Here is a 12,132-nt window from a genome sequence, read left to right on the forward strand (position 1 = left end):
TTCAGCGTCCACACATTATACTTTCTTATTTGACATGTTCATTCATTTATCATCACTTTTTGTGTGGGCATCCCTAGGTTCGGGACTCATGACTTTTTCTACGCATTGCATCTCATGCATGAGGGGTATGAGGATTATATCATTAGGATCTTTAAGCCTAGTTTCCTTTCGTTTCCTTCACCCTATTACCTTAGCCTATGTTATGTCCCGTGTCTTAAGACCACCTTGAGGTCATGACTTCGCACATTGTACTTGACAACTCACACATGGGCTACACTTGAGATTGGTCGGAGATCATTTCTTAGAGCATGATGGATGAGGAGCTATGATATGATTTACACTGGGGCATACCTCTCTTATTAGTGATGGATTTTCGGAGGTGATGTGATCTACACTAGGGCATACCCCGCTCATCGATGACATTTTCTTTCGAGATGATGCTTTGCACTGAGGCATAGTTAGTTTGCTTCTTCATTTGGTTTATGATGGATTGAGAGTTGTGGGATGACCCTACACTGGGACATAGCCATTTCAGAGAGCGTTTTTATTGGAGATACAGTCATTCTACTCGATACTTTACATTGTGACACACTCCTCTCATTGATGGTTGTTTTTTGAGATGACGATTTATTTTGAGGCATAGCCCTCTCATCGATGATGGACTTTGATTTATCTTGGAGCATAGTTGGTTCAAATGGTTTATACTGGGGCATAGTCAGTTCATTCGTACTCATAAAGCTCAAAGATTCTGATTCATATGGATTATGTTGAGATGTTTCCATTTTTAGCATCAGGAGTAGGGATTGATTGATTTGCTCACCCATACTAGGTATGATCTTTCTCAACAGTTGTTGACTCGAATACATTACTTTACACTGGGGCATAGCCGGGATGGAGAGTATTTTTCATTGGAGCATAGACGCACTATTAGATCCTTTACACTAGGGCATATCCATCTTTTGGAGATATATCATATTGATTCTTTACATTGGAGCATCTGATGGGTGATATGGAGATCATTGGATTATTTCATGTTGTCCTCATTGCATACTGAAGCATAGCCACCTAGTTAAATGTTTTGATATCAAGACTTGACTTTCTGTTTGTGATTGCTGCTTTCGATAGATTATGGAGCTATTGACACCTTGGGTTTAGTCTTCTCGACATACTTGGATGATCTCAGATACTTACATACCTTTCATTTCATACTTAGACATTTCACCCTGGATACTTTCATGCCTTCTATCTTACCAGAGCTTGATCATTACTTTCTTTTATCCTACACATCCCATCCTGACATATGACCTCATCCCTATCTCGATTAGGAGGAGACATGGATCAGTCCTCGATCATTTTGGTTGTGCTTTCATACATCTTTCGGACTTTAGGTTCAATATCTTCCATGATAGCAGGGCTTGACAGATTGTTGACTTATTAGTGACGATGTTTTCACTTCGACAGTTGGCATGTTGAGTGTTGATTTGTTTGCACTTTGCATTTTGAGTATGGATCATCACTGTTTTATTCATCAGTTAGTCTTGTTTTGTTAGCATGGTCTCACAATACGTGGTCTTGTTTGGCATTAACTAAATGGGGTTGGACATTTTCATTACATGATGGATGAGCATATTTCAGAGCATAGTAGTTTTGAGGCATTGTGTATCCCAGTTTGTTCACTATCACATACTGGGGCATACCCCCCATTCTCCGAGGGCATCGGACCTTCCATAGGCTTCATTCACCTTTTGATTTAGTGGTTGACCCTTACGAGTTGCATACTGGGACATACTCTCATTCCTTAGGATCATCAAACCTTTCCTGGCCGTTGGTTTCCTTTGACTTAGTTGGCGATCCTCCTGAGTTGTCATACTGGGGCATATTGACCGAAATTTCTCTATTGTACCAAAATACTTAGCCTTTTTACGTAGTAACTCTGGTCAAGAAAAACTAGAGAAAGAGTCACTACGGCTTTTGTAGTATTCCGGGTATCGTTCTCAAGGACTGGCTTATGAAAATTGTCAATACTAGAATAAATGAATTGTTTTTGTTTAAATCCTTAAGTGAAAAACAATATGTGAATAATGTGAAACTAAGTAAAATAAATTGGATTAATAAGAGAAAATGAATATCGATTTTAAATTCAATTGATTCAAGTTTGGGGTTTTCCACAATCCAACCTAGGGTATAGAAATTATAGAAAACAAGGGTATTTTAAGTAATATGATCTTAGGGTTTTGGGATCCTTGGCCACTCGCGATCAAGTTGGGTTCTATAACTCAAAATTGCATCCGAAACCTAATTTTTCCTTTTTCAAACAGATTCCTAAAACCATCAAATGAATGAGATTGATTATCAATTTAAGATTTGGCTTTTTAACCCTTCCTACTCCTTATAGCTTTGTTTAGGGGCAAATAACGGTAGGGAAAACGAGGATAACTAATGATCAAGAATTACCAAGAATCACTAGTATCAAGTAATAACCTATCGTATCATTCCCTAAACGAACTCACAAGGATAGGATAAAAAATATAATAAATTGTCACCCAACCAATAATTAATCTCATTGTTATAGTAATTTACCCATTGTCCCTATAGGTTTCCTAGCCCTTAGGTTTTCATGCTTCAAGCCCCAAGTTGGCTCTTAGCCTCTCATGGGGGTGATGTCACATTCACAATCCATAGTAGGGTAGAAATCCATAATTTGAATCAAAATAAACTAAAAACAATATATTCAATAAAGAAGAAAAAGAAAACAAACCAAAGTTCTCGTCTTTTTCCTCCTTCAATGTCAAAAACTCCAGAAAAAAAATCCAAGATCCAAGATGCCTAAAACCTAGAATTGAGAGAGTTTATATAATATCCTCACTTACCTAACATGTGGCACACTCTCATTGGCCACTTATTACAAAATAATTTCCTAAAAATGATTAAAAAAATAATAAAATTGTAATTCCTAGTCATGTGGGGTCCACCTAGGGCGGATGGAGTGCTTTAGATGCAATTCCCGAGGTAGAGGAGGCGGAACATCAAAGTGGCAGTGGGTGAATTCGGAATTGGTGTCATTTCGAAGTGGATTTCGAATTCATAAGTTGAATTTCGAAATCATAAGTTGAATTTCGAAATCATTTCGAAATGACCCTCCAGCTTGGTGCAGTTGTCTTCAAATGGCCATAACTTCTTCATTTCAGCTCCGATTTGCAAACCGTTTGAAGTGTTGGACTCCTGACTTCCCGAGCTTCGAAATGATATATAGTATGTATATAATGGACTCCAGAAAGTGCTCCAAATTTGTCCTCAAAGTCAAAGTATATAATGCCATCAGATTTTTGAGTTCTAAATTTCCATGCAACTAAATATTGCTTCATGCCTCATTTCCCATTCTTTCTTGCCTTCTTTCTTACTCCATAATGGTCATTTATCATCCTCCAACCTCATGATATCCTTGTTTTGCCTTTCCTTGCATTCGATGAATCTTGACTCACTTATTTCCTCATTTAGCCCTTTCTTGATCTTTCAAAATCTAAAGTCATTCAATTTGCACAATTTTCTTCCCTTGAACCTGAGATAAATCTCCAAAGTATAGATTAAACCCATGGCTAGGGCCTTAGCATTGATTTAGGTCAAGTTGGGTGATTTGAATGTCCTTTGGTGCACAAATCATATCGAATATGTGCCATTAGAGCACATATTTTGGCTCCAATCACATATCCCCTCCTGTCGAGTCTGCTTGCATCATCATCTTAGTATCCTCTGGCTTTAAGCCACTTGAACAAATCATTATCCATGTCAGTTTCAGTTTTTCGGGACCGCACCTATATCAATCGGTCATATTTCGTGTTAGTTTGAGTTCAAGTCTTGGGGACCGCACCTATATCTATCAGCCATATTCCTATCATTTCCATGTCAGTTTAAGTTTTTCGGGACTACACCTATATCAATCGGTCATCATCCTATCATTTTGAATTTGTGTTTTCGGGACCGCACCTATATCGCTCGGTCATTTTTCGTTTGAGTTTGTATTTTCAAGGTCACACCCATATCGATCGGTCATTTTTCGTGTAAGTTTAAGTTTTCGGGACTGCACCTATATCGATCGATCATCTTCCTGTCATTTCCATATTAGTTTGAGTTTTTTAGGGTCGCACCTATATCGATCGGTCATTTTTCGTGTCAGTTTGAGTTCGAGTCTTGGGGGGTCGCACCTATATCGATCGGCCATCTTCCTGTCATTTACATGTCAGTTTGAATTTTTCAGGGCCATACCTATATCTATCGGTCATTTTTCGTGTCAGTTTGAGTTCAAGTCTTAGGGGTCACATCTATATCGATCGGTCATCATCTTGTTAGTTTGAGTTTGTGTTTTCAGGACTGCACCTATATCGATCGGTCATCATCTTGTTAGTTTCAGCTTGTGTTTTCAGGACCTCACCTATATCGATCAATCATCATCTCGTCAGTTTGAGTTTGTGTTTTTCAGGACCGCACCTATATCGATCGGTCATCATTTTGTCAATTTAAGTTTGTGTTTTGAGGGTCGTACCCATATCGATCGGCCATATTCTTATCTGTTTGTGTTCAATTAGAGTCAAGGCCGCACCCATATCGATCGACCATATTTCTATTAGTTTGTGTTCAGTTTGAGTCGGGACCACACCTATATCGATCGGTCATTCATCATTTTGTCAGTTTCAATTTGAGTCAGGACCGCACCTATATCGATCGGTCATCTTTCGTGTTCAGTTTGAATCAAGGTTGCACCTATATCGATCGGCCATTTTCATATCAGTTTGTGTTCAGCTTGAGTCGGGGCCGCACATATATCGATCAACCATCTTCTTATCAGTTTGTGTTTAGTTTGAGTCGGGACCGCACCCATATTGATCGGTCATTCACCTTGTCAATTTAGTCTTGGGGGTCGCGCCTATATCGATCAGCCATCTTCCTGTCATTTCTGTGTCAGTTTGAGTTTTTCGAGACCGCACCTATATCGATCGATCATTTTTCGTGTTAGTTTGAGTTTTCGGGACCACACCTATATTGATCGACCATCTTCTTGTCAATTTGTGTTTAGTTTGAGTCGGGACCGCACCCATATCGATCAGTCATTCATTCTTCCTATCAGTTCAGTTCAACGTCCAAGGTCTTTATTCAGTACGATATTTAGAGCCACATCTTCAGTTTTAGCGTTCAGAGCCATTGTGCATACTCATCCAGGCATTTTGGATCACCATTGTTCCTTTATTCTAGGCGTTCAGAGTCATTCTCTTCACTTGGTCACCTGGTGCTCATTGTTTGTTCATCATGCTCTTTTAGACTACCCCTTCCACTACACATGGCACAGTCCTTTGAGTTCACGACACATATTTCAGCCATGTTGTTAAACACCCTACGCCTAGCATTCTCATGTAGTTCACATAGGGAGTCTCCTTTGGATGTGTTCTTTCTTGTACTTTAGGGTGGTTCGACTGTTACTCATCTTTGACATTGATCTTCGAGTCACTTTTGGAGACGTCTTAGAGGGAGATTGTGTCCTTAGTGTGGCTTTAAAGGCGCTTTGAGATATCCACTTTTCTCTTAGGATTACAACTTTTTTTTTTCATCTATTGGCTTGAGTGAGTTTTTGTTTCACTAGTGTCCTTTCGGGGGTCTCATTTGTTCTTCGGTAGAGTTTGCTTCATTCCACTCACTATTCACACTTTCTTTTCACTTTAGTGTTCATATTCCTTACATTCGTGAATTCTACCGAATAGGGACATATTTGTAGACCCCCATTTCTTTTGACTCTCAGTTTTTTCCTGCCATCTTTGAGGAACAGTTAAGGGGGACGGCTTGGAGGTAGAGCTGCAAGGGACACGTGGCTGTGGAGGTGACCATTGCCATGGTGGTGGTTGGGGCTCTAGAAAATGTTGAGCAGTGAACAAGAGAGTGGTTAGGGGCTTCCAGGTGAAGACTAGAGAGCTCTAGAGGAAGGGGGATTTTTTTTTCTCGGGTAGCCTAAGGGAAGCTGAAAACAAAAGCTTGAGAGATGATAGAAAAGGAAGAGGTCTTCATTTTTTTTGGAAGGAGACAGTTGGGTAAAAAAGAAGGAGTGGCTCGCCAAGTATGTTTGATGTTTCCGTTGACTTCTATGCTGCTCATATGCTTACCATTACTATTTTTTTTTATTGGATTTTATTATCCATGCCAGTTTCGGATTGAGGTTATTGAGGCTTAGTTCTGGCTTGCTCTGTTTCATATTGATTGTTTTTCATTTGAATCTGTTGGTGTTCGATTTTTTATTTATTTATTTATTTTATTTCTTTCCATTTTCGTATGTTTGTTCTATGTTCTTTTTCTCCTCCAAACTCACCTCTCATCTTCATCATACCCATTACCAATCTCCTCCTCTGAACCCACACCGAACTCAGTCTTACTCGCCGTGAAGATGATGTTTAAACAGATTGTTTCTCATGCAAAATCTGGGGTGAAACTTAAAGCTTTTGAGGGAAAATTTTTGGTGCGGCGTCGAAGATCGGTAAGTTGACGCTCAAGACGAAGAAAATGCTAGCTTTGATTTTGGTTTGAATCCCAATTGAGGAGCTGCCACAGACCATTCATTTGGACTGTAAATCCTAGTGGTCCGTCGTCGCCGAACCCCACTGCTAGTTGGATACCGATGTAAAAAATTGGTGTTGCCATTGGAAATGCTTCGACTGAGTGGATACCAATTCACGTTTTCAAATACTGATTTTTAAAACTTAGGTTTTTAAATCTAATTTCCAAAATCTCAATTCTCAACTAATTTTTCAAAAATTCCAAAATGTTTTCAAATAATTTTTAAAACTCCAATTTCTTTCAAAAATTAATTTTTAAAATTCCATTTCTTAAATTTAATTTTTAAAATTCCAAACTCTTAAATAACTTTTAAAATTCCATTTTCTTTCAAATTTAATTTCCAATTTTTAAATTTAATTTTCAAAACTCTCATTTTCGATTTTTTTTAAAATTCCTATCTTTTTAAATTTAATTTTTAAGACTCCAACTTTCAAATTTTTTTTTAATTCCATTTTTAAATGTAATTTTTAATGATTTCAATTTTCAAAACTCCAATTTTCTTTCAAATAGTTTTAATTCTGCTCCATTTTTCAATTTTTTTTAATTTACAAATTTTCTTTGATTTTCAATTTTTATTTTATTTATTTATTTTTTTAAAATCATAAATGATTTTTTCATAATTCCAAACTAATGGAATTTGTGAGATTAATTCATGCAAAATCAATCGGGCTTTGGTGGGGGCCCTAAATATTAAAATTTCTCTTCTGATTGTTAATTGATATGCCTAATGAATATTGTTTGATTTTTGTTCTGATCTTTGACACGTATGTGATAATTTTACACTTGAGCTGACATCGTTTGCATGATTGTGCACTATTATTTGTTGCAAAGGTATGATCTCTCCTATACTTTGTTTATTCCACTCTATGACATGCACGCGATTATTCTGTGTTTAATTGCTAACATTTGTTTTCATTGAAGTAAACCGGTCCATCATTCAGGTACATTCTTTGCCTCTCTTATTCATTCAATTATTTTGTTTTGAGTGATATTCATTTGGTATCCATGCTCGATTAATCAATTGTCATAATTGCTGCATTTTATTAGTAGAGACCCGTTTTAAAGACTTAGAGGGATCGTACCTTCCTGATAAGTAACCTGACCCCCGAACCCGATCCGGTTTTTCGCAAACCACCTTTTCCAAATAAAGAGTCACACTTAGGGTTTTTTTCATTATTTTTTTTACCCTTTAAAAATAAAACAAAAATCGAGCTCGCCATCAAGTGGAAGTGCATGAGTCGAAATACAGGGTCCACAGTTGTCTACACAATTCATTTATAAATATTACTTTCGCTAGTTAAATAATTTTCCCTACCGGTGATCATAACATTTTTATGACATTGATTGACAATTGCCTTTTAAATATGGAAATTGTTTTTTTGGTAAAGACAATGTCCCCTCCAAATAACTTTCAACTATATTTGTTTAAAGTGTTGTAAATTTTAAAATATTTTTTAAATTATAATATTTTTAAAAAATTTAAATTACTACATTTTTCTCAAAATCTCCCGCCAAGAAATGGAGTACTTGTCAGCTTTCACAAACTCAAAATCTTTTTGAATTCAGAAAAAGGCGGAAAGAAAGTGGAAATAATTGAAGAGTGCATACCGGACATTAATAATGGAGAATGGCTGAGTGGGCCTGTACCTCAGCACTGCTGTTGGTTTTCAATTATTGAAACGGACAAGAGATAAATGCATGAAAAATAATTGTCCTCCAAGAACTAACTTCTTAAAATGATGAACTTTGAAGAATTTCTTTTGCTTTAATGGCCAAAAAATGTTCTTGGATGAAATCTTACTTTATATATATCTACTCAGATAATTGTAATAAAAGTATCTATCTTGAAAAAGGAAAAAAAAAAAAAAAAAATCTTGCAAGTTTGAGTAATATTTTTAAAATTAGGTTAAATTGTTAGTTGCATGTGGGATTTGATTCACATTTTTCATCATTGGACTGGTTTTTTATATTCAAGTGGATTGATTTGACCCTACTCAATAAAATGAGAATTAGATGAAGTTTTTGGAAGTTTTAAAATTATTGCCATATAATAATAATAATAATAATAATAATAATAGTAATAAAATCTTTTCTCCATGAAAAAAACTAAAAGAACATGTTTTTTTTTAAAAAAAAGTTACTTTCTTTGAATTTATTTTATTTATTTTGATGAAAAACAAAAATTAATATATTTGTATTATAAAAAAAAAATAATTATTGTAGTTTCATTTATGACTTGGATAAAGAATTCGTTAATAAAATAATCGATTTAGATTTTGAACATTTCATAAGATAATTGAAGATAGATCAGAGAATCAATCGGCCTATGGACCATTCTCTTTTTTTTTTTTTTTTTTTTTTTTTCTTTTCCAAAACGCGTAACATTTCAACTTTCTTTATTAAATATCCTTTAAGGGTCACTCGCTTTTTAACTTTTTCTAAAGTGTTTTATTTTCTAACGTGTAAAGGAGGTTTGTGTGGGGCTCATCTTTTAAAATATTTCAAGCTTTATTTGCTTGTTTTCTTTTTGTATTTATTTTGTTTTGTTTTGTTTTTTTTCTTTTTTGAGGTGGTTACCATGTATCGAAGTCGCTTTCAAATTTTCAATTACGTACCATACTATTCACAAGAATATACAATTATTATTTCCAATTTAGAATTTTTATATCAAAATCAAGTAATAGCATTACAAAATGAATAAAATATAAATAAAAATGATAAAATCTAAAATTAATGAAATATCAATAAAATAAATAATAAAACTATATTTCATTCTTTAATATACAAACTATCTTAATAAAAATTAAACACTATAATGTATCTAATAAAATAATTTTTTTTTAATGTATTTATATTTTATAATGTGATAGTATTAAAAATAAAAAAATTGAAGTTTTTTAATCATTTATTTATGTATAATTTTAATATGAATCATACATTTATGATATCATCTTGCATCATGATTTAATCATCATTTCCTGATCCGATTTCTCTTCAACTTTGTTTGATCATTCCAAATGTAAACATTGAGCTTGCGACTGTTTATGGTAAGCCCTTTATTTAATTTATTTTGGATAAGAAGATAAACAAGCTTTATTTCAATACTTTTGTCTACTTTTGGCCAATCGTGCAGAAAGTCAGCACTTCATGTGGCCTACTGACATCTTATCGGATCTGGAACGAACCCTACTGGGACCATTGAAATCCAACTTTTAATATCTCTGTCTGTACGATTTCTTAGCAACAGATCAGATACAGTTTTATAATAAAATATGGTTTTAGGGCATGTGAAGCTTTGTGAAACACGAGGTGCAGCTGGCAGTATGGAAAGTTTCATCGTTATGGATTGGATTCTCCTGTCAAATACACAGTTCTAACTCGAGCAATTTAATCATAGAGGACTGCATTTATATACTTTGAAAACTCTTTACGAGATAAATCAATCTTATGTACATAACTACTATGGATTAACCTATGCTTCACTCTTGAAAATTTTGAAAGAAAAGATGAGAAAAAGAAAATAAAAAAAAAAAAGAAAATAAAAAATTGAAGTTAATATATTATTTTACATGTTTTTGTTAAATTATTTTACCAATTTTTTTCTTTTATATATAAAGAATAAGTAGTTTGAAAATGTTTAAAGTTTTTTCAGCAATGTTTTCAAAAATATTTATGAAAAAACAATTTTTTAAAATTGTTCTTAAAACGGGTTTCAATTGTTTTTAGCCAAAAAATTTTGTTTGAAAACTTATGTACAATGTAAAAGTTTTTGAAGTATTGTTTACATCATTTATAATTGTTGCTCAATATGTTTATCAAAAAACAATTGCAAACATTTCAAATCTTGATTTTTCTTATGACATGATAAATAATGTTTTCTAGGTATATAATAAACACCTCGAAATAATGTTTTTAGCTTATAGCCATGAAAAAAAGGAAATTTATGGTTTGTTGAGTCATTCAAAGAATCATGTCAATGGGAAATTGTGTTCATTGGGAGTTATAAATTGAAGTTATAGAAGACACTTCATGAAATGAGAAAGACTCAAGGCTTTCTTCTTATTAATACTAAGTTAAGCAAGTCTCATATTACAACGTAGACATTGTTTTCATGGTGAAGATCTTGAAGATCCTCACACTAATACTAATTAAAGATACCAAACTCTAGACAATGGCAAAAACCACCTAGTAGCTGGGATTATATTTTTTATTTTTAGAGGAATTTCTTGAACCAATAAGTAGAATGCTTTGGGTATCGCTTTAAACCATTTTTATAATCCACATAACCAAGGCCAAAGCGAAAGGTGAAACCAGCATCCCATTCAAAGTCGTCAAGAAAAGACCATGCAAAGTATCCTTTCACATTGACGCCCTCCCTGCCAAAATTGCATATATACATGCACCATATTAGTAATAATATTTTAGTACTTCGAAAAAATCTCAAAATTAAGATGACCTAATATATGTATTACTGCAAGCTAGGCCTCAATTTTGTAAATTCCAACCTCGATGAAGGCAAGATTTGATTTCAAGTATCTAGTACAATACCCTACAAACTTCAAGATTAGACCTAATGCAATGTAATATCTTAATTAAATATTTCATATTCTTATTATTAGATTATTAATTTGACTTAAAAGCTTAACTTATCACATGTGAGCTTAAATGAGATAAACTTTATATATTATGCCAACATACTTAGGTTAAAACCCTAACACTCACATAACCCATGGATGTTGCTTATGTGAGCTAAATTTAATTACTCACTTGATAGCTTTTGAGAGATAGTACAAATGTCCACGGTGGTATGTTATCCTCAAGGTATCATTGAGATCTTCCTTCACAGGCACTGAACCATTATTTGCAGTAGCCAATCCTGCACAAGACCATATAACGCATTAGTTTGAATCATATTAAAATGAAATCAAAATATTGTTCCATGACTTAAAAACAATATAAGTTGATAATCGATTCATTAAGCCTACCATTCTCTGTGATGTAAATAGTTGGATTGTTGTAATGTTCCTTGATGTAAAGCATATGTTTTTTGATTCCCCATGGACAAATGTAAAGCCAATTCAACGGGGTCTACAAAATCACACACCATAGATCACTTAGTAATGAATTCATGAATTCATATAGGTTATGTCTGGTTCCTAAAACATATTAAAAAATAAAATAAAATACTAAAAAAAAGTCAATTTTTTTCATGTTTAATTATACTCTGGAAAATATCAAAGAAATTAAATATAATTAAAATTAATTAGAAAACTTATATATTTTAATTTTTTTAATTTTTATATTGAAAAGTCAAAATAAGTAAAATAAACTTCAAGTAATATATAAAAATAATTTATTGGTTTAATTTTTTTTTTTCATTCTATTTTTTCTCTTTCTTTTTTTTATATATTATTTTTTTTTTTTTGCATATTCCCTCAATTTTTTTGAGGAACCAAACATAACCTTGTATATCTAAGGACAGAGACATTGCCGGTTGGCCAATGTTAACCCCATCTTTCTCCGCTATAGCCATAGAAA

This window comes from Vitis vinifera, chromosome 13 (genome assembly GCF_030704535.1).
Source record: "Vitis vinifera cultivar Pinot Noir 40024 chromosome 13, ASM3070453v1".
Classification (NCBI taxonomy): domain Eukaryota; kingdom Viridiplantae; phylum Streptophyta; class Magnoliopsida; order Vitales; family Vitaceae; genus Vitis; species Vitis vinifera.